The sequence below is a fragment of the Triturus cristatus genome, chromosome 2_2 (genome assembly GCF_964204655.1).
Source record: "Triturus cristatus chromosome 2_2, aTriCri1.1, whole genome shotgun sequence".
Taxonomy (NCBI): Eukaryota; Metazoa; Chordata; class Amphibia; order Caudata; family Salamandridae; genus Triturus; species Triturus cristatus.
Window position 1 is genome coordinate 1,224,212,941 of NC_140582.1, and position 23,952 is coordinate 1,224,236,892.

At 47.3% G+C, this 23,952-nt stretch overlaps 1 protein-coding gene and 1 long non-coding RNA gene across 2 annotated transcripts in view; one reads left to right on the plus strand and one right to left on the minus strand.

The window, feature by feature from the left end:
* The window catches only part of LOC146863450 (uncharacterized), a 151,393-nt gene that overhangs the window by 15,673 nt on the left and 111,768 nt on the right, over window positions 1-23,952 (minus strand). The window lies entirely within an intron of this gene.
* The window catches only part of LOC146863451 (uncharacterized), a 65,793-nt gene continuing 49,231 nt past the window's right edge, over window positions 7,391-23,952 (plus strand). The window contains exon 1 of the long non-coding RNA XR_014978610.1: window positions 7,391-7,512. This is a non-coding gene — a long non-coding RNA (uncharacterized LOC146863451). The remainder of the gene's footprint in view (window positions 7,513-23,952) is intronic.

The window sequence follows — 23,952 nt, forward strand, 5'->3', positions numbered from 1 at the left end:
AATCCTGAATTTAAGTAACCGTATTTTGAATGAGGACAAACAGGCCCTTCTGAGGAGAGGTTTAGGTTTTGTACCTACTTTTAGTGGTGACACTTTTCAGATCAAACAGGAAATGGCGCAGTTCTTTCGCAAGATCCGGCTTGAATTTTTCTTCAAGGATAAATCCACTGAGAATGTAGTGGCTACTGATGTCAATTCAGGCCTCAGGAATAAATCCACGTTGAACCCTCTTCCCCATCAAATTCCACCCCAGGTCTTAACGTTTGAGAAGGCAGTTATGGCACAGGTTTCCAATATTTGTAGCATCCTGAACTTCTCCTTCCGGAGGAAGGCGTTGACGCTCCTGAGGTCCAAGATAGGGCATAGGCCCCCTTTGCCATTCTTGGGAACCAGAAAGTAGTGGGAATAACAACCCCGACCTACTTCTGGGCCAGGAACGCGCTCGATGGCCCCTTTGGCCAAGAGGGACGTAACTTCCTCCTGCAGAAGTTGCAAGTGATCCCCCAACATGCGGTGGTACTGCGGTGGCATGGCTGAAGGGGTCGCCTCGAAGGGGAGGGAGTAGCCCCTTCGGACGATTTGCAGCACCCACCTGTTCGATGTGATGGTACGCAAGTGGAGCAGGTGATGGCGAACTCTGCCTCCCACTGGCGTGAAATGGGCCTGAAAGCTCGGACTAGGAAGGCTTTGAGGCAGATGCTGCTGGGGCAGATGTGGGCTGACCGGCTCTCTGTCCCCCTGCTCCGCCTCGGCGGAATCCACGTCCGCGTTGAGGCTGGGACTGCGGCCTGTGGCTAGACGGACGTGTGGGGGTGCCCCTTCCTTGGCCACGAAAGGGACGAAAAGCGTAAGTTTGCGGGCGCGGGGCCGAGAGGCCCAAGGATTTGGCCGTAACCCTGGAATCCTTAAAGCGCTCCAGCGCACTGTCCGCTTTGTCGCCAAAGAGGCGACGGCCATCGAAGGGCATGTCCATGAGGGTGCTCTGGACATCCCCGGAGAAAGTTGTGGACCTCTGCCAGGCGTGGTGACGAATCGCCACCGTGGTCGCAATAGCCCACATCGTATCGAGTACCGTGCTGCGGGGGCCACGTTCCGGTCCACAGGAGTGACTGTGGAGGGCTTGGACCAGGTGCCCATCAGAACGTCAGTCAGTGCTTCATTGAACTGCAGCAGAGGCTCCGAGGAGCTTACTGGCGGTTGAAGCACTTCAGTGAGGAGGTTAGTCCTCACGGCCACTGCAGGGAGCTCCAGATGAAGGGCTTCGGCAGCCCTGCGCAGCACCACAGAATAGGTAGCACCTTCCTCCGTAGCCACGGAGGGAGGAGAGATGAAGCCAGTTTCAGGGGAGGTGTCGAGACCACTGGCATCCCCCAGCTCTCTGCCAGTCCTGACTTAACTGGCACTGCTGGGCCAGAGGGTCCTCAGACCCCTCCCAGTCGTCCCCATCATCCGACTCCTGGTAGACAGGCTGAAAGGTCAGAGCCGGGCGGTAGATGAATTGCTCATCCATTGACGCCGGAGATGGGACTGAACCTGGGGATGACATCGTCCGAAGACGGCTCCCGGGGCGGCACCTAAGGGGTCGGCGCCGGTGGAGGGGTCGTAAGGTCAACCGGCGTCAACCGGGATCCCATGGGGGCCTGCGGCGTTGGGACCGAAGTCGACGACGGCGCCGCCGGCTCACTAGGCCTCCCAATCAGACCTGCGGGGCCCGAAGGCTCAACGTTGGAGCGAGACTCCTCATGGCCACGAGGAAGTCTCGAATCTCGCTCGGAGTCGCATTAGGCCCAGGGACCGGAGGGTATGGGGCCGGATGCGACTCCTGCGGCTCCGATGGAGCCGCGTGGGTGGTGCCACCCGAACCCTGAGCCGAGTCGCGCGACAGGCGAGGGGAGTCAGAAGAGCGATGTCGCCTCTTCGACTTCTTACTGTGCCTCGACTTACCGGAATGCGAAGACTTCGACCCCGACGAGCGGTGATGGCTGCGGCTCCGCAACCGGTCCCTCGACCTCCTCCTCGACCGGGACCTTGAGCGGCGCAGAGCCGACTGCCGGATCTCTATAAAGTTCAAAAAGTTTAGTCAAAAAGTGACTAAAGGGTATGCTCTTCCCTGATCTGCGCTTACTGGTGCGGAAAAAAGAAGAACTGACGTCAGCGCGCGAGAGCGGCATCTAAGTACTCCGACGACGTCATCCCGGCGATGACGACGGATGCGGAGCCGCAGACGACGCCTAGCGACGCGCAAGGGCATTGCTGACGAAAATCTTTCCGGATCCAGCCCGACGCCTGGGGATATTCTAAGGTAAGGAATCTATCTAACGTGTTTCTTTCAGATAAAATTAATAGCACTGCTGTAAAACTAATAAACAGGCAATGAAGCGGTCGGGGAGGTATGGCTATCTCTACTAGAGGCACAGCAGGGAAGCTATGGTGTCCAAGTACTGGAGGCACAGATGTCCAAAGTTTCAGACTAAGGAGCCCAGGCGTTGTCTTTCCCAGGTATAAGAGTCCCCACATGGAAATCCCTCAAGGGAGTGGACTAAAGCGGAGCGCAGCATGGCCCACAATGTTGGCTTCCTGTCTTTCAGCAGGGAGTGTGATTTATCCCGGTCCAAAGAAAATTCTTCAACCACCCTGTAGAGCCCTTCTCTGTCTGACTTCCTGTGGTATGCAAGACCTATCATGGGAATGAACTTTAGCAAGTGGTTGATCCTGGCTACCCATGTGCAAGGTCTCATGCCCCTGCGAAGGCACTTAGGACTCTTTCTACATCAGTGTGAGACCCAGAGCGTCACAAATGTCCTCTAAGGAATCTGGGTCGTAGGAATCCAATGTGCGGTTGTTGTAGATAGTAAGCATCACTGGTTGGGTTGAGGAGGCTGTATTTGATGTGGTGGCGGTGATGGGTGCTAATGGCCAGGAACTTCTCGTGCTTTATCACCATCTCATAAGCAAAGTTCACTGTAATGTGGATGTGTTGGGCGTCCAAAAAGGGCACTCTTGCCTTTTTTTTTGTTCAAAGTGTTTTATTGAAATTGCACAACGCAGCACACATGGAAATAGCAAAATCAATGAGAAATTAAAAATGTCTCCACATTGCACTAGTGTAAGACCAGGTTTTCCCTGGTCTTAATGTTGGTCCTGCCTCCTACTTACACTGCTTTTGTAAATAGGGGCCAGGGTCAAAATCAAGTGCTTTGCGCTGCTTTGAGATACTTAAAGGGTGCTTTCCAGCGCAAAACAAGTTGTGCACTGAAAAGAAAATAGTACCAAAAAACTAATTCTGTGACGCTAAACCAGCACAAAAGGTTTGAAAATCCCCCCCAGGAATTAACATGGTGCAGCAAGAACATCTGTTGCAACAAGGGAACCCATAAAACGACCCCATCTACAGCATGTCTGTATATAATATGGTTACTAGCAGGGGTAGATGCTCTCAGTTAAATACAGCTAGTACTGTTCTGGTGCTACATGTTGTGCCATCAGTTTTACTGCTCGTGTATAAGGAAACAAGGGACACCCTACTCACACGGAACCAGGGTACTTACAATTTAGAGGTTCCTGTGGACACTCAAGGATTATTACAATATATATTGGCGCACTTGCAGTAAAAGGGAGGTACATAGATGTCAGAAAAATAAATGACATGTAACAGAGTATGTGGAGAAACAAGGTATTTTTATATCATAAATTCACATTTGCCGCAAAATTTCCAGTGCGAAGTGTCCCAAGAGAAGAGTGAAACCTATTCGTATGGAGTGTGACTTTTAGTGACATAAAAACAAGGTTTCAATATTTTTACAGAAACGACAGTTCAGTAGATACACAATCAATGTTGGCAGCCTCCTAGTGTAATCATAGGGGCAGAGAATTGGTTCGCTTCATGTTGTCGACAGCGTTTCGACCCAACTAGCAATGCAGGGTCTCATCAGGACCTATCAATGTAGGGACACCTGAAGGTGACTGACAGTGGTCTAGTGATCACATGTGGGAGTGAAGGGTAGCAAGGGATACTCACATAGGGCCGGTCCGGGCACCTCTGGAGGGAAGGGAGCTGTCAATCAGTGATTTCCAAAGGTGTGGTTGTAATACCTGTCCAGAAGGAAGTCGCGTAATTAGTTGGCTGCGTGAACAAACATGTGGGGTCTTTAGTAGACTGCAGTAAAGGTTCCTCTGTTCCCTCTGAGGATTCTGATATTTAATTTGTTGCAAGAAGTCCAATGAAGGGTTCAGAGTAAATCTGTGGCGGAAAATTCTCGCCGGCGATAGCACGGAGACCAGCACTCGCTCTCCCGCTGTGCCCGTTGCCGTACAGGCCACGCTGGAGCTCTTGTAGCCAGTACTTTAGAAGCCCCAGGCCCAACGAAGGTAATGACTCAAGCTATTTCTGTTCCACCCTGGAGTCAGCGGATCGTTGCTTTCCTTCATTTCCTACCACTGCAATCATGTAGGGGCCTATGTACTTACAAAGCACATTTCAGACACACAGCATGGTCTACAATAAGGCTGACAGAGCATCTATCTGTGATTGTGCTGCCGCCACCCAGGGCAAGTGGTTTCCATAGCTGTGATGCATCGTAGGAGCTGTTTATGAAAAGGCTGGCTCGTATACATGTGGAACAGTTGGGCACGTCTGGGGCATAAGGTCCTACAGGGAGGCAGTGTTGGCCTGGTTTGAACCATCGGACACTAGACTAAACTTGTGCACTGGTGAAATTTTTTCGTTTCTTAAAAAAGTTGGAGACCATGGCCATAGCAGCTGAAGGGAAGGGGTGTGATTAGACAACTAACAGTTCTGGTTTCAGCCCAAACCCCCACTCCTGATTTTTTCATGTATGTGTGTAGGCTGTAAGCTAGATAAAGTCTTTATATGTCTAGCCTGCTATTTCCGCACTTGTTACAATAATGCCTTCAGTAGCCTTTAGACCTGGCATTTTGGACAGTGTTTTCATCCTTCCCCACCCCTTAATGTACATCTCTTGGATCACTTTTAAAGTCTTTCCCCGTAAAGTCTCACCAGGTGCACAAAGGTAATCCAGACGGATACAGCCCTTACAAGCCTACACCTTGCACAATTACCTTTTTTAGTGTTAACAGCTTAAGCTTTTTAACTAACATGTGCTCTGGCACAGTTATTATTCTAGTTTAAGCACATTGCACTTTATTTGTTCCACAGATCCACCAATTGGCTACGGTCAACAGAAGTCTGGACCTTTGTATATGCACCTTTTAACAGCAACAGTCTTGATACAGTTCTTATCTTATCCCAGGCATACTGTATTTTATCTGCTGCACACACACTTTCACAGGTTCACTGTTTAAAAAAATCTGCTCACATGAACCCGTAATGGTTTGTGGCAGGAAGAGTTCATCAAGAAAACTGGTCACACTTTATTGGCGTATCTTAATTTTTGCCCCCCTCACTCAGGTTGAAACTAATGATATTAACAGGCTTGGTGCAGTTTCACCTTAATCCGGAGGGGGGGAGGGGGGGAGTGAGTCTCTTTCAAGGGTTCTGTCTTTTAAATGCCAACAGGACCACATGTCTTTTATGAATTTCTTTTAAATGTAATTCTTTGAATGTATGTTTTTAATACATTTATTGTGTAGTGTATTACAACGTTTTTAATAGTCAAACAATATAGAATACTTACTCGGGCACGTCAATCCCCTTCATTTGCTGGTTTGTTATGTTTCTGACCGAGGCGGAAAGAATGTTTACATCTTTACTATCTATTATCTATATATCTATTATTTTTATGTGGTTTCCTTTTACTTGCTTTTATGCACACATGTAACTGTGCCCTAAATAGTGACAGTTAATGGAGCTAAAAGATTACAATTCCATGTTAAACACTCAAGGCTTCTTGCATGTATAGCTGAATGTTATTTGCACATGCCTAACCGAGAGTTATCAAATGTTACGTTTTTTGGCCTTGTTCTGCATGTATTGGTTGGAGGGTAATCACTTTAGCACTCTCTTGCACATGATTAATATTGCACAACCACATACGTATAGTGGTTTCAATGGTATTCAATGGTAAAATTATATGTTGGTCCTGCTTGAGGGCAACGCAATGTCTCCTAAAACATTTTATATTGTTATGGTTTTAATTACCTACACAATAAAGTCTTTGAACTAGTGGTTTCAGTGATCATTTTATCTGGTTGTCATATTTTGCAACTATTGTAATGCTCAACCAAGATTTATAGAATTATGCTAAATTAATTGGTTAGAAGTTAAGCACATAAGCATTGTGCTAAATGAACTAGTTAAAAGTTATGCACTTTAGTATTCACTCACACAGATTTTTGAATATGATTGGTATGAGATTATTTTGTAATATGTGTACAGTAGCTTAAATGCTGATTTTATTGATTTTGTTGTAATGATTTTTTATTAATCATACTAAAACCGCAGGAAGAACTATCCATCCATCTGTTCATCCGTCCAAGTATCCATGCAGGCACCCATGTCCATCCATTTATCTATCTACTCATCTATTCAACTATCACCACTCCATTCAAGAACCATCCATTGATAAAGCCACTCCCTCGACCAATACAACCATCTGTTCAGCCATTCACACATTTACACATTCTCCATCCATGCCTAAACTCTCCATCCATTTATCAGTTCATCCACCTACTCTTCTATCTGTTAGTCTGTTCATCCATCCATCAATCCAACATCTATCCACCTCAAACAATAATAATTGAAACATCAAGGTGCTCAATTTAAATAAAAACCCATGTAAGTACAAATCGTACTGCCATATTATATGACAAGAAAATAGTTTAAAAAATGCAAAACCATAATAAAAGCCCGAAAAAAGGAGCACAAGCGACAAGCTAGAGCTTCCCAAATGCCTTACAATGTTACTATGTTCTGTTAAAAAATATCTCTCTGTTTCATTTAGTGCTCAACAACCTTTGACGCGGCACTGAAAGCCACTTCTGATACCAGCATCACATAGCTATCAGCTGCAGAATGAACCAGACAGCTGTCAAATAACAGTCGAAATTACGGACAAATGCTGTCCGTTATCAGACCAATAACGGACATCAGGCTAAAATCACGGGCAGTCCGTGTATTTTACGGACTGAGGGTCACCCATAGCAAAGCCTCCTCTTGAGGCCTGCATACCACCTGCGTCCAGCCCCACATCCTGACGAAACAGAAGTTTGCAGTATGAAAAGGTGTGTATGCTTCCAAATGAGGCCCGGTAGGTTGGCTCTGATGGCCAGTCAGTATCTGGCACGCAGCAGGGTCATTCCGAGGTGCCTGTGTCTTTAACACACACAAACACACACACACACCTGGGGAATGCTTGTTTTGTGAGAACCATCCCTGGATGCACTTTGCCCCCAGCTTGGTCCTGTCTGAGATCACATGTCTCGGGGCCTGTCAGGTGCGGCTGTGCGGAAGCTGATCACATACCGAAGGTTTGTCCTGCCCAGTAACTCTGCAGAGAAGTATGGAAATCTCTTTCAAAACTGTCCATCCAGCAGGTAAAAACAAGCGACTCGCCAAGATATTGCATTCTGGGATTTGTGGTTTTGCTGCTACGCCTTCCTATTTTTATAATGTATTGGTTAAAAACTGAATTGGCCTTTGTCATCATGTATGAAACGAGAACATTTGTCAGCTGAAAGTCCTTTGCATGACTCGAAGTCAGACAGAGAACAACCCAATTTCTTCTGCATTTCTTTGACAATTTTTTGTTTTGTCCACCTTTTTTTCATGAAATAAAGAATTGCTCCAATAACCCTGTTTAGTTTGGCAGCGTAGTTTTTATTTTTTACAAAACTTTTTATTGGCGTTTTATGTTTTAAAGCAGTGATGCATTACATTAAATAGTCACTTTCGCATACAATATGGTTTAGAACATCCAACAAACAGCAGTGGATTTTAGTTCTTACAGTGCACATCTAGGGTTTTCCTTCCCACCCTCACAATTTGTCCACATCAATGTTTATTGTACCACTGAATTATCTCATTTTAGTAGTTAGTCACTGTCCTCTGATAGCGATTCCTCTTGTGGGGGCTCAAAGATATTGCCCTGAGACGTATTCCACTTTCCCCACACCCGGGTCCATTTTTGGGGCATCCCCTGTGCATATCGAATATGCTACTTACCAGTATGCATCTGTTCTTGGCATGTAGGGCTGCTGACATTCATATCTGTGCATAGATCGCCGCCTAGTGTTGGGTCCGGATGATTGCACATTGTTGTCCTGGAAGAGTCTTTGAAGTATCACGAGATAGGTGGCTCCTCCCCTGGACTACAGTGCGCATGGGCATCCTCTCCATCCTCACACTGTCTTTCGCCATTGTGGCAGTGATGGAGTAGATACAGTAAGTGATGACCATGCTATACAGTAAGTCTGAGTGCTGCAGCTGCCACAGGCGCCGGGGAGGAGGGTGGGCGATATGAATGTCAGCAGCCCACATGCCAAGAACAGATGCATACTGGTAAGTAGCATATTCGGTTCGAGGCATGTGGGCTGCTGAATTCATATCTGTGCATAGATTACATAGCAGTCCCTCCATTAGCGGTGGCTACCTGTGCCAGCTGCAGCAGTCTGAAAAAGGGTCTTGAGAACAGCCTGTCCTACAGCTGCCTGCTGTTTTGAATGTACATCTACACAGTAGTGTTTTGTAAATGTATGTATAGTGGACCATGTGGCTGCTCTACATATTTCCTCTAAAGGAATGTTCCCTAGGAAAGCCACGGACGCCCCTAACTTTCGTGTTGAGTGGGCTCTTGGAGGAATCGTTAATGTGCGTTTAGCTTTTTTATAGCAAAATACATATAACGATCCATCTGGCTATCCCTGCTTTGGAAATGGCGTTGCCCTTGTGTTGTGGAGAAAAGGCAACGAACAATTGTTTTGTTTTCCTAAAATCCTTTGTTCTGTCTATATAGTACATGAGGGCCCTCTTTACATCTAGTGTATGGAGCATTCTCTCTGCGACATTCTCTGGATTTGGAAAGAAAACAGGCAGTTCAATAGTCTGATTCATGTGGAACTGCGATATCACGTTAGGCATGAATGTGGGGTTGGTACGTAGTACGACTCTGTTTGCGTGAACCTGTATGAATGGCTCTTGAATGGTTAGTGCCTGGAGTTCACTAACTCTTCTCAACGAAGTGATTGCCACTAAGAAAGCTATTTTCCAGGTGAGGAATTGAATCTCACATGAATGTAGAGGTTCAAAGGGTGGACCCATTAATCTGGTGAGGACCACATTTAGGTTCCACACTGGTGCCGGTGGGTGTCTTGGAGGAATGACTCTTTTGAGTCCCTCTAAGAAGGCTTTGATGGCAGGCACTCAGAATAAAGAGAGGTGCTGCCTGTTCTGAAGATAGGCTGCTATTGCGGTTAGATGTATACGTATGGAGCTGTGTGCCAGATTGCACTGGTATAAGTGTAACAGGTAACAGATGATGTTCTGAATGGATGCATCCAGCGGATTAATGTCATTGTTTGTACAGTAAATGACAAATCTTTTCCATTTAGCCGCATAGCAAGCTCTGGTCGTGGGTTTCCTGGCCTCCTTGATGATATTCATACATTCTGGAGGCAGGTTGAGGTAGCCAAACTCTAAGACTTCAGGAGCCAGATCGCCAGGTTTAGCTGTTGCGGATCTGGGTGCTGAATTTCGCCATGGTTCTGCGTTAAACGTTTGGGTGTTAGCCGCAGTCTTTGATGCGGTACCACGGAAAGTTCTAGAAACGTGGTGTACCATGGCTGGCGTGCCCACGTTGGAGCAACCAGGATGAGTGTTATCGAGTGTTGCCTTAGTTTGCGTGCCACCAGCAGTATTAATGGCGCTGGGGGAAAAGCGTACGCAAATCTGCCTGACCAGTTCATCCATATCGCATTGCCCTGCGACTGTGGATGGGGGAACCTGGCGGCAAAGCTTTGGCATTTTGCGTTCTCCCTTGTGGCGAATAGGTCTATCTCTGGATGATCCCACTGCTGGAAGTACGGTTGGAGTACTGACGGATGTAGCTCCCACTCGTGCATTTGGTGGCTGTGTCTGCTGAGCAGATCCGCCATCTGGTTGTCCTTGCCCGGGAGGTGTTCTGCCATGAGGAACATGTTCCTCTGAATGGCCCACCTCCACATGCTCTGAGCCAGATGAGACAACCGTGGAGAGTGTGTTCCTCCCTGCTTCGGTATGTAGTACATGACAGTTATGTTGTCCGTCCGGATCAACACGACTTTGTTGCACAAGTGTACTTTGAATGCCTTCATTGCCAGGAAGATTGCCATCAGTTCCAGAAGGTTGATGTGCATCTTCTTTTGCTGTGTTGTCCATAGTCCCTGCACTGTGTAATTGAGTACATGAGCTCCCCATCCCTAGAGAGACGCGTCCGCTGTCAGTATTGTTTGTGGAACAGGCTCTTGGAACGGTCGGCCCTTGCAAAGGTTTTGTGGATTCCACCAATGCAGAGAGTTGTATGCCCGACCGCTCACCAACACTAGGGGCCATATGTAGGTAAATTATATTTACCGATTCTTAAATACCGAATTTTACCGATTCGGTATTTATGAATCGGTAAATGTAATGTAGGTAAACAATCGGTAATTATTACCGATTCGGTAAATATCGGTATTTAAGAATCGGTATTTACCGAATCGGTAATAATGCATCCCTTCCCATTCATTCCTATGGGCCTGGAGGCCCGTAGGAATGAATGGGAAGCCAGTTACCATTACCGATTCGGTAAATACCGAATCGGTAATAGGGGAGGCATTATCATGGGTGGCAGGGTGTCACATTGACACCCTGTTGCACTCCTGATTCGTGCATGTGTGCACATGTGGCGCACATACATGCCCTAAGGGCATGTATGTCTGCCACATTGCACTTTTCAAATAGCACAAAAATGCTTTTTGAAAGGTTTTCGTCATTTACCATCAACTTGTAGTTGGTGGTAAATAACGAATCCAGACACCAATGATGCACTCACTTGAGTGCCCCCTACATAGTATTTCTGGATTCGGTATTTACCGAATCGGTATTTTACTGATTTCTTAATTTCCGATTCGGTAAATACCGAATCCAGAAAATCAGCCACCTACATCGCAAATGCCTAAATACCGGTCGGTAACAGGATATTTACCGAATTTCGGCTGTTACCGACCGGTATTTGGTTTTCTACATGAGGCCCTAGGTATTTCAACTGTCCTTGAGTCTGATTCCATTGACGTGCCAAGCACTCCTGAAGCGGGCGCATATGTAGTCTCGCGTGCGGGACTATGAAGATGCAGGAGACCATCATGCCTATCAACTGCATGAACACTCGCACTGGAAGGGAGTGTTGAGGTCTGAACTTTGTTATCAGCAGTTGCATGCTGTTGATCCTCACTAAATTTGGCTGAGCTGTGGCTGCCAGAGTGTCTATGGTCGCGCCCAGGTACTGCCTTACGTGGGCGGGTTGAAGATGTGATTTTGGATAATTCAGTGAGAATCCCAGACTGTGAAGAAGGTGAATGGTGTGGGATATGTGGCTGGCACACTGCTGGGCTGACTTTGCCTGAATAAGCCAGTCGTCCAAGTAAGGGAAGACGTGAATGTGCTGTCTCCGTAAGTGTGCAGCCACTGTCGCTAGGCACTTGGTAAAGACCCTGGGCGCTGTTATTACTCCGAAAGGGAGGACTTTGAACTGATGATGTTGATCCTGAATAGTGAACCTGAGATATTTTCTGTTTGATGGGTGTATGGGTATGTGGAAATACGCATCTTTCAAATCTAGTGTTGCTAGGAAATCTCCCTGACTGAGTAACGGCAGAACCTGCTGGAGGGTGAGCATATGAAAATGCTCTGACAGAATGTATTGGTTGAGAGGTCTTAGGTCCAGTATAGGTCTCAAAGACCCGTCCTTTTTTGGGATTAAGAAGTACAGAGAGTACACCCCTGACCCATGTTGTTCTACAGGCACGAGCTCTATGGCTCCTTTCTGCAGCATACTTAGTACTTCCTGCTGCAATAATATCAAGTGCTCTGCGGACATAGGATGGTGTCTTGGTGGTATGTTGGGTGGATTGGATGTTAATTCCAGACAATAACCGTACTGGACAATTTTTCTGACCCACCTGTCTGTGGTGATGGATCTCCAGACTGGCAGGAACTGTTGGAGTCTCCCCCCGACTGGTGTTATGTGGTCGGGGGGCAGTGACAAGACGTTACTGTTTGTTATTGGCGGAGGACCTGGTGTTGTTGTTTGCTCGTCCTCTGCCCTTGGTGCTTGATCCACGATATCCACCCCTATTGGTCTTATTATAGGTACTCTAGGTACCTCCTTTATTGTACTGCTGCTGGGACCCCTGACCTCTAGCTGCTCCTCTATTCCCGGGGCGACGAAAGGAGCCACTCCGAAACTGCTGCGACTGTAGAGCCCCCATGGATTTTGCAGTTTCAGTGTCCTTTTTAATCTTTTCTAGTGTAGTATCAACCTCGGGGCCAAATAAAAAGTCTGGGTTGACTGGTTGATTCAATATATTAGTTTGAATTTCAGGTTTGAAACCTGATATTCTCAACCATGCGTGCCTCCTCAACATCACACTAGTGTTGATTGCCCTTGCTGCAGTGTCAGCTGCATCTAGTGCGCATTTGATGGACGCATTTGTAATGAGTTGTCCCTCTCTGATGAGGAGCTCCGCTCCATCTTTATAGTCATCTGGTAGGTGTTCTAGTAGTGTTTCTAGGGTATCGTAGTGTGACCTGTCGTATCTGGCCAGGAGTGCCTGAGTGTTGGCAAAGCGCCAGATGTTTGCTGCTTGTGCTGCTATCCTTTTTCCCGATGTTTCTAGCACTTTGGACTCCTTGTCTGGAGGAGGAGCATCCCCGGTAGTTTGCGAGTTAGCTCTTTTGCGAGCATTAGAAACTACCATCGAGTCCATCGGCAATTGACCCTTAATGTACATTGGGTCTCCTGGGGCTGGTTTGTATTTTTTTTCAATTCTTGGGTTCAATACCCGTGCTCTGGTTGTCTCCTTAAAGATGTCCTTAGCATGTTTAAGAACCCCTTTCAGCATTGGTAGAGTCTTGACTGTTCTTTCTGATTTTGAGAACATGTCCACCAAGAAATCCTCTTCCACCGAGTCAGAATGAAGTTCCACTCCGTGATTGGCCGCCGCTCTTTCAATGAGGGCGTTAAAAGCAGCAGTATCTTCAGTGGGAGATGTTTTTATATTATAAGTATGAGTGTCAGGAGCATTTTGTGGGTCTCCTGGGTCATTAGGGTCTCCCCATGCTTGATCCTGGTCTTGCTGTTGTTCATCAGGGTCGATATCCACAGGATAAGTGGTATCCCCATTATAGCCCTCTCCTGCATCCGCCTCTGAGTGTGCGGGAGAAAAGGATTGTGGTTCCTGATGATATGTTTGGTAAGGTTCCACAAGCACTGGTGTCGAACCTGACACTATTTTATGTTTCAGTGGAATTTTGTATGATTCCAAAGTCTTTTCTGGGATAATTTTCCGCTTGCGGAACAGTCTACCAGTGTCCACGTCGATAAACTGGTCCTGTGAGTCTTCAACATCTGTTCTTTCTGTCGACACCGTTTGTGGTTGTTCGATACTCTTCCTAAGTTCGAACATTTTAGGTGTCCCCGGTGGTGGCAATCCAAACTTGATCGGTGCGGGCGCCGAGTGAGCCTTGGCGACCTTCTTCGGTTCGGGACCTGTTTTCGGTTCAAGAGTGTCCCGTTCCCTGATGCGCTTCAGGGACTCCGATACCAGTTTCAACGTGAATGGCGACGGTGCTTTCGATCCGACAGGCTCTTTGGAGATAGGCCTCGACGCGGTCTCCGGTTTCTTTCCTGTCTTCGGGGCTGCGATCTGCTCAGCACTCCTCGGTGTGGATGTAGTCGGATCGACCACCTTGACCTTGGTCTTTGGTGCCCCAACCTTCGGTGCCATAGGCCTTTGCGTCTTCTCGGGACCGATGGCCTTCTTTTGTTTCTCGGTGCCGAAGTCCTTTTTTGGTTTCTCGGTACCGAAGTCCTTACTTGGTTTGTCGGCTCCGATGTCCTTCTTTAGTGTCGAAGGATTGGAAGGTTTCGAAGCCTTCGATCCGACCTGAACCAGTTGCACTTTCGGTTTCGATTTGACCGGTGCAGGGTTTGGTTTCGATTTCACAGAATCGACTCCAGTCTTTTTTGATATTTCTGGCTCTTTTGAAATGTTCGAAGCCGGGCCTTTATGCGGGGCTGTAGAACGATCCGACCGATCTTGGGTAAGGCCCGCAGGCGATCCCTCGACCTGAGCCTTATCAAGACTATCTCCCTCGGCCTCCGCATCGACGGATTGGCCTAGCTCCTCGCCTGAGCTATCTTCCTCGGCCCCAAGGGCTTCCTCGTCGTCTCCTACCTCGTCGACGACGTATTCTTCCCAGAAGATCTCCTCATCTTCGACGTCATATTGGGAGTCATGCGCCGAAGCAGGGTCCGATTGGTCTTGAACATCCTGCTCCTCAACGTCGTCGGGTTGGTCTACCACCTCGACGCTCTCGACTTCTTCGTCCTCGGTACTGAATATGTTAACCGGGTTAGGCGCCGATTTCTTGGCCTCCAATCGAGCCGCTCGTCGATTCCGAAGGGTCTTCTTCGACCGGAACCGGGCGCAGGCCATACATTTGGTCTCATCATGATCCGGTGATAAACATTTGTTACACACCGGATGGACATCGACGTGTGGATATTTTGCGTGACATAGAGGGCATCTCTTGAAGGAAGTCCTCGATTCCATCTTCGAACGTTGATCGATTTTCGAACCGAAACTCGATCCGATAAAGGCGAATAAGTTCGAAAACAAGTATAATAATCTATCGATACAGAACGCAAACGATACCGACGATATCTAAAGGCTTTTGGCCTTAAATAAAGTTTTCCTAACTTGAGCTAAGATAAGCACATCCGAACCCAATGGCGGAAAAAACAATCTGAGGATGGAGAGGATGCCCATGCGCACTGTAGTCCAGGGGAGGAGCCACCTATCTCGTGATACTTCAAAGACTCTTCCAGGACAACAATGTGCAATCATCCGGACCCAACACTAGGCGGCGATCTATGCACAGATATGAATTCAGCAGCCCACATGCCTCGAACATACTGATTTTTCTGTTATCATTACACCGTCCATATCTTGGCACCATCTTCTAAGGGTAGGGGTCGATCTGAAGTCCCAGAGCTGCGCTATATTCCTTTTCGCTAGTGCCATTCCCAGTGCCACCCAATCTTGAGCCGCATGGTTAAGATCTGTGGGCTCGCAAATATTAAGCAGACACCTCTTTGGTTCAGGTTGAATCAGCACCCTCGTAAGTTGGGAAACTGTGTGCATGATCGCCTCCCAGTAGGATGCAATCTCCGAGCATTGTCAGAGTGTGTGCCAAAATGTGCCTGGTGCGCCGTACTGTCGTACGCAGAGTGGTGTATCTGAATTTCCTAGTTTGTGCATCAGTATTCGTGTTTAATAGGTGCGGTGTAGAATTTTTAGTTGTATTAGTTTTAGAGGGGATCGCTACTTCTTTGGGGATGCAATTGCTTCCTGCCAGTCTGCTTCGTCCTAATCTCCCAGTTCCGCCTCCCATCTTACTTTAAGGACCGCCGTGGGGTCTGGCTGATTATTTAGTATTTTCCTGTACATTACGGAAATGGTTTTTTTGGTCATGTGGTCTGTAAGTAATCTGACTTCTAGGGGCGAGGACTCTGGCAGTTGTGTGCCAGGTGGAATCAGTGCCATGAGTGCATGTCGTATCTGCATTTACCTAAAGGCTTCCGTTGTTGCTAGGCCATAAGTGTTTTGTAGTTGTGTAAACAGGAAGACCTCACCCTTTTTCCATAGATCTCCCACCTTTGAGATACCTATGATGTCCCATTGTCTGAATCCTCTGGTATTTCGCAGAGTGCCTAGCCTCCGCGTGTCCCATAGTGGTGTTGCCTGCGTCGTGATCACTTCCCATCCCAGTGCCCTTTGCGCATCATGCCACACCTTGACTGTATGTGCCGTTGGACCTGTAAGAACCGTCTGTCTGGTGTTATTATATAGAGCCCTAATCATCCCGTCTGCCCCCAGGAGATGCCTGTCCATTCGATAAGCCGGATCTTCCTGCGGTGCATGGAGCCATTGGTTTATCACCGCAAGTTGGGCTGCCCAGTAGTAGTTTTTATATTAGGGAGTGCGATACCTCTGTCGTACCAGCTTTTTACTAATTTATGCACAGCTATACGGGCTGATCTCTCATCCCACAGTAGCTTATTCACTTCAGTGTTTATCGCTGTGAAGAACGCCGGGGAGACTGGGAACAGTGTGTTTTGTAAGACATATAGGAATCTGGGGAGCGCCATCGTCTTAAAGATGGCTGCCCTCCCCAGTAGTGTGACTGGTAATGATCACCAGTGGCTGGCATCTCGATGGAAACGTGCCAGGGGCTGCATGAGATTTTCTTCAATGAAAAGCGTGTTATGATGTGTTATATAAATGCCGAGATACTTGAATCCCTTGTTAGCTATCTGTACCTCGCAATTTTGCGGGAGTCGCGGCGGGGGACCACGAAGTAGAAAGATAAGTGATTTTGCCCAGTTTATTGTGTAGCCTGATACTCGCCCATATATCCAAAAGGGGATTAAGAGAACACGAAGGGGAAGCCAAGTACAGCAACACATCGTCCGCATATAGCGAGATGCGAGCCTCCCACCCCATAGTCCATTTGAGACCAGGGATAATCGGATCCTGCTGTATCCATGCCGCCAGTGGTTTCAGCACTATTGCGAAGAGGAGCGGTAACAGGGGGCAGCCTTGTCTTGTCCCCTTACACAGGGGGAAATCTGCCGAGATGCGTCCATTCGCCATCACTTGTGCCATGGGTTTAGTGTAAAGCAGTTTCACCCATTCACAGAACTTGGGGCCAAAACACATGTGGCGAAGGACTGCGAATATAAATGGCCATTCAACCATGTCGAACGCCATACTTGCATCCCGGGACAGAATTATAGCATCTTCGTCTATAGTAGATCTACGCGCCATGACATTATGGAGTCGTCTGAGATTCAGTGCCGTATTACGGTTTGGCATGAATCCGGAATGGTCCGGGTGGATCACTTTTCCAAGATATGGTTGTAATTGCATTGTTAAAGCTTTAACAAGTATTTTCGCTTCAGCATTTATTAGGGATATCGGCTTATATGACATGCAGTCCTGAGGCGGCTTACCTGGTTTATGTATTGCGGCTATCGTTGCCAGGCGCTGATCCCTGGGAAGCTCCCCCTTTATCAAACTGTCTTCGTACATATTAAGTAGGTACGGCACAAGTTTAGTGGCTGTTTTTTGGTAAAATTCCACTGGGATTCCATTAGGTCCCAGGGCTTTTCCTGTATGTAGGGTGCTTATTGCTCGTAAGAGCTCATCTTGGGTCAGATCCGCCTACAGCGTTTGGGTTGCGTCAGTAGGTAATGTGGGCATTCGTATGTCTTTTAAAAAGACTAGATTTTCTTCTATCGTAGTTGTGGCTAAGGGAGTGTATATTTTCTCATAACGGGTCGCTAATATGTCAACAATTTGCTGGGGGTCTGAGGTCACGACCCCAGTCTCTAATTGAAGTTGTGCTATCCATCTGTTGGCCCTCTCCTTTTTGTCTAGCCAGGCTAGGAGCTTGCCTGCTTTATCGCCTTGTTCGTAGATAGTATGCTGCGTGGTAGTGAGTATGGATTTTGCTACCTTCAATGCGAAGGCCTTGTATTCTTGTTGGGCTAGATGTAGCCCATGTGTCGTATCATCAGTGATGTCTGCTGCGTGGTCTGCCTCTGCTTGTGCTACCTTCTGCTCTAGCCTCTTGACCTGCTGTTCCTGTATCTTTTTATGATTTGCAACCAGTGAGATTGCCTGGCCACATAAGACTGTTTTGTATGCCTCCCATAACGTCGTTAGAGAGGGCATCGAGTGTTCGTTCTCCGCAAAATATTGTTTTGTGGTTGCGAGCAGGCCCTTCCTAATCGCTTTGTTTTTTAAAAACCCGGGGTAGAGCGGAAACAGTCTGCGTCTTTCCTGGATATAGGATGCATAAGTAATGAGCACTGGTGAGAGGTGCGAGATACCCCTGAGCAAATGTGTTTTTTCTAGTACTCTCTCCATCCCTGCCGCCAATGTAAATATGTAGTCTATTCTTGAAAGACTATTGTGGGCACCCGAGTGGAAGGTATACTGTATTTCCTGTGGGTTTCTGGCTCTCCATACATCTGTGAGACCGATTGCATTAACAAAGTCTGCTAACTTGAGATTGGAGCTGCTGGAATCTCTAGGGGGTTTTCTATCAATGGACGCGTCAGTTGTAGCGTTAAAGTCACCCCCTACGATGAGTTCTCCCTGCGGGAGTGATTACAGGAATTTCCCCAGAGGCGGGAAGGTTGATTGATGCAATACAGGTGGGACATAAACTGATATCATATTATACTGCCTCCCTTCCCATTGACATGATATCGCAGGCAAATCTCCCTTGGTTGTCTGTCCAGGACCCAGTTAGTATCAGGGAGTAATGCTTCTGGATAAGGATGCCAACTCCTTTAGACCCTGAGGTGAATTCTGAGTGTACTGCCACTTTGTAGCCCCATCTATCTAGGGCCTTACAAGCGGAGCCCGTCAGATGCGATTCTTGTAACAGTGCAACCGCTGGACCCTTACGTTTAATATACTGAAGAACCAGTCCCCTTTTTATCTTATCTCCCAACCCGTTAACGTTCCAGGACATCACAGTGAGGGGAGCGGATATCCCCCTAGTGTCCGGGGTCTGTGAGTTTGTGTCTGCCATGGGAATATCTATGTGCGCAACAGAGGACTGGATCTATGTATAAATCGAGGGTGTCTTGCAATGTGCATGCCATATTGCCAACTTGTATGCTTCCCTGTCCAACACTATGCATCAAAAATGAATCAAACCAAAACCCCTTTAACTGTACCCTGCCCCCCCTCCCTCCTCCCTGCCCAGCGAACTTTGAACTACCCGCCTCCCCAACTTAGCAGAGTGCTTAATCCCCAGAACTTTGTACTTGCGTGGGGGGGGGGTGCAGCTGTTTTGCGATCTTCCGTGGTCTCTCCCTTAGGCCTGTACGATATCTACGGCCTATTATACAGGGTTTAGTGTCACTGGCATTAAAAAACCAGCGGCACTGGTGAAATCAGTGCGTATGCTCAGGTAGTCCGGGTCCGCTGTGTTTCAGCCGCTAAGTATGGTGGTGTCAGGTCTCCATGCGCCCGTTTCTGTGGGGGTGCTTCTACTCTCATTACTATGGCATGTTTTACGTGACGTTAATCCGAGTCTTCAGTCATAGTCTGTGTGGTCATGCAACCCGATGCTGCCATCTCTTGCGCTCCTGATGTTCCCGATCTCTTGGTTAGTTGTCTCTGTCTCTGTCCTTGTCATCTGGGTCCCGTGGCCTGGCACCATCCCTCTAGCCAGTCGTGTGCCTCATGTGGCGATGTAAAAAAACAAGTTTTTCCTTCCGCCTCTACTCTCAATTTCGCCGAGAACAGCATTGCATATTTCAGGCCTCGCTTACGCAGTTCTTTCTTAACCTCCAAAAAGTCACGCCGTTGCTTTGTTACCGCCGCCGTGTAGTCTGGATAAAGCGTGACTGTGCAGTTCTTCACCTGTATGGGGGGAGCAATACGTGCTGCCTGCAGAATTGTGTCCCGGAAATTAAATATACGTGCCAGTATGGGTCTGGGTGGGGCGCCCGGTCGGGGTTTCCCGCCAGGTACTAGGTGGGCCCGTTCCACGGAGAAGAAGCTGGACAGCCCTCGGGGTTGTAGTCGGGTTTTAACAAGGTCTTCTACAAAGAGGTCGACAGCCAGTCCCTTCACACTTTCCGGCACCCCCACTAGGCGTACACTGTTGCGTACGGAGCGGCCTTCCTGGTCGTCAAGCTTAACCTCCATTTGCTTATGCGCCAGTTCTTGTTTTCGGACCTGCCATTGCAATGTCGCTGTGTCGGTGGAAGAGTCGCCGTAGTAGATTCGACCTATGTCAGTCTCGTACTCATCTGGGAAACATCCGCGCGTAGTAGTGTAATATCGGTGGATATAGTGCCAATTGATGTTTGCATCTGGTTTAGGGTGGCCATTATGTCTTGCAGGGTTACCTCTTTAGGTTTCGTGGTCTGTGAGCCATCGCCGCTACCCGTCTGTGTCTCTGGTGCAGGCGATTAATCTTTGTGATAGGCGTATTTTTCCAACTTGTTAAGTTGCGTCGCGCATTGGCTGCTTCCTCCCGTGGTGCCAGAATCGCCTGGTGGTATCACCAATTCTACAGTGGGGTGAACAGTAGTCGCCGCTGCCTGCCTGCGGGGGTATCTTCCATGCGCAGCCTTTCGGTTTTCCTGCTCCCCACTGCCATCGGTGCGAGTCCCTGCTTAATGGTAATTGCTTTCTGCTTCCACCCGGAAGCTCCGGGATATCTTATTGAGTCTTAAAGTTCAGGTCTGTACTTGCAGTGCTGCATTCGCTTCCTGGCCAATTTCAGTCCCTTGCTGCACCTAATTTCGCCTTCAGGAGCAGGCGTCGGCCGTGTCCTGCACAGCTGAGACAGTGAGTGCCCCGGGGTTGCACGTCTCTCGCAGGTGTGGGTAAATTGATGCCTCTGAGGAAAGCAGGCCGTATCTAACCCCCCTTCAAGCCGTGCGGCCTGAGTTTGTGACTTGCCTGTGGTTAACTCCATGCGAGCTCTTGGGCCCACTTTGGAGGGATGTCGCGGGTTCTGCATGAAGCGCTGGCGTTTCACCTGCCCCCAGCCCCACCTACGGTCCTTTGCTCTCTCGGCTGCGTGCTGGCGGCGGTGCCGCCGTGCGTGTGCTCAGCCTGGGCCCTCGGTCGGTTGTCTAGGACCACCTCTCGTCTCCGGATCCTCCGGTGAGGACTGCACTGGTATGCCGTTTCGACCTGTGCACTCACATTTGAGGTTCTTCGCGCTGCAGGATTTGTCACGGGTCTCAGCCACCGCCGTCATCCGTTAAGTTAATTCTTCGTCTTCGGCAGTGGGCACGCCGTTATTTCAGCCACGCTAAGATTAGGCGAGGCCACAGCTTGCTATCGCTACGTAGGCCACGGCCTCTGCACACGGTGCGGGTCTCTGCTGGGTGGTTGTACAGCGCCCAAATCTTCCTCGATAATTCCTTTGATGTTCCGGTGCCCTCTCCCGTTTTCAGATTTTTAACTTGCCGTCGGATTTAAGACAGGATTGACAGGGATAGACGCTGTCGATCGCGGCGCTGTCCTAGGCTGCGGCCATCTTTGTCGGCTGCTAACCACGCCCGCCCTTGGCGGCTTAGTTTGAAGTGTTCTCATTATGAAAATTCCATCTTTATTAAAGATATTTCTCTTTATTTTTCTATATAAGCATGTAACTCATCAAAAAGAGGGCACAAATCATTTACACCGTCTTCACAAAGACAACTTTAACTCAATACAAGAGTGAAAAAACGTATAGCAAACTTGTTATAACGAGCTCGAGCACCCAGCAGACCAGCACTGCTAAACTCACCGGCTGTCTCCATGGAGCCATCGCAGTCATGCCACCAAATTAATTACAGCTGGGTGGCGTGCGTTGGGATTTCTCCGCCTTATCCTGAAAGTTGGAGTTCAGCAGGGAGCCTCTAAGAGCAGCCATCTTGCTAGTAGCACATTGTATTGTAATACATAAATCAAGACTGAACTCCCTGTAGAAAGTAAAGCGCGACCAAAGTGAAATTCTCCTCGGAGAAGGGGCGTGGCCATTCGCCTAAACAAAGAACACCAAGACGGATGTAAAGGGCGGACTATGTAGTCATATCTATACATTTATGTGATTTTTTATATAGAGCAGCTGACATTAAACACTTTAATACTAAAGCTTTCCACAATTTATTTTTGTACATTTATATAGCGCTAGCTCCATAAGAGAATATTGGAGGGGTATTGTTAAGCACTTGATGGCCAGGAGGAACTGTGAATAAGCCCAATCCTACTAACATTTTGCCCAAATTATAGTGGACATCGAAAATTGCTAGAAGTCTAAAAAATATAAGCAACGAAGGAGGCATGACAAAAGACGTACCCCAATACAACTGTGTAAATAGGAGGAGGTCGGAGGGAGGAAAAGGATATTTAAATGTAATCAGCTATGGTGCTGACACTACACACAGGCAAATAGAAACAGAGCAGGAAACCAAGAAAAAAAAGTAGTCCATCAAAGAAGAGATGTAGAACTATATTGTGATGAGACAGTACTTAGTCCCTGCTGCATGGGAGGAACTGAAGAGAGAAAGGAGGGACTAGGAGGCAGGACTGACCACTGGCAAGCAAGGATTTTTGAAGGACACTGACACAAACAAATCAAAAGCTGGGGAATAGCTTTAACCCAACATAAGAAATTACAATAGATTTCGAATGCTCGACCTAAAAACCATAAAAATTATTAGTGAGGTCATATTTTACAGCGAGAGCTGCAAAAGGAAGCAGATCACAATTAATATCGTAAAGGTCCTGAATAGTCCTAATGCCTTTGGAGGCCCAATCTTCAGGAAGGTGGGGGTCAAGATCAAAGGCAAGTTTTGGATTAAACCAAAGAGATGCCCCTCTAGAGTTATTAAGATGGAACTTGAGCCGCTTGTCAAGGATCTTTAAGGCCGCTGCTGTATCCGAAAGAATACTATGCGAATGTGACGGGACACATTTTGACATCAAAATGAAGGATGCTAAACTATAAGGGTGACAAAGAGATTGTTCAATATGTAACCAAGGGGGAGCATGGAGTGAATCTGGGGTAAACCAACCTGCACCTTGAGCCACTAGGAAAGCTGTTTGATAAAGATACCAATTCGGGAAATTACAACCACCCAAAGCAACTGGCTTCCAAAGAAATTTATATGAGATCTTTGCTAGTTTATCGTTCCAAAGAAATTTAGAGGTAAGTTTATCAAGTTCTTGTAAGAGACCTACTGAAACCTTTAGGGGGAGTAGTGAAGATAGAAAATTAACTATCTAAGTAATCCTCATTTTGAGGGTATGAAGCCTACCCCACCAAGAAATTAATTTAGAAGACCAGTTACTAAGAAGATCTTTAACTTTGGCAAGTGTATGTGATTCATTGTCAGATACTGCTTCGGCAAGATCTCTACAGAAGCAGATACCCAAATATTTAAGGCGAGAAGACCATCATTTCAGACCAGAGGCATCCAGATGGGAGGGAAAACGAAGGGGATTTAGAGGGAATACCTCGGTTTTATCTTTTTTCAGGGAATAACCAGAGACCGTAAAGAAATTCTGAATAATATTAATTATCGAGGGGGATAGACAATTCTACATCCTGTGAGAATATAAGGATATTGACTGCAGATGTAGCTGTCTTAAATGCAAGATGTCCAAATTGAAGACCCTTAATGCTAGGTTCAGAGTTAAGAAGTCTAAGTAGAGGATCAATAGTAAGAAAATTAGGGGGATAAGTGGCACCTGTCTTGTTCCTTGATGGAGGTCATTAATTATAATCTTTGCCCTAGGATTCGCATGTAAAGCCAAGACCATATTAGTAAAGGAGGAACCACGGTCATGTGCTTCCCAAACGGCATGTAAAAAAGGCCAATAAACTTGATCAAATGCCTTTTCCGAGATATGAATTATTTTATGTATACGGGTTTGCAATCTATTGGATAAAATGTTCACATAGATAGTCAATGTGGGAAAAACTAGAATGGGGAGAAGAGACGAAAGTAAAGTCACTGCCCTGTGGATTATGTAACCTCCAAACATCTAACAGCTGATGGGACGTGCAAATATTGAGTAAATGTTTGGGTGCCCTAGGGTCTCTGTATCTGAATGCCAAGTGACAGTCTAAGATAGGGTCCTGAGGAAGATTAAAATCACCTCTTACAATTGTTTTAGAATTTTGAGGAGTATCAGACAGTTTTTTGT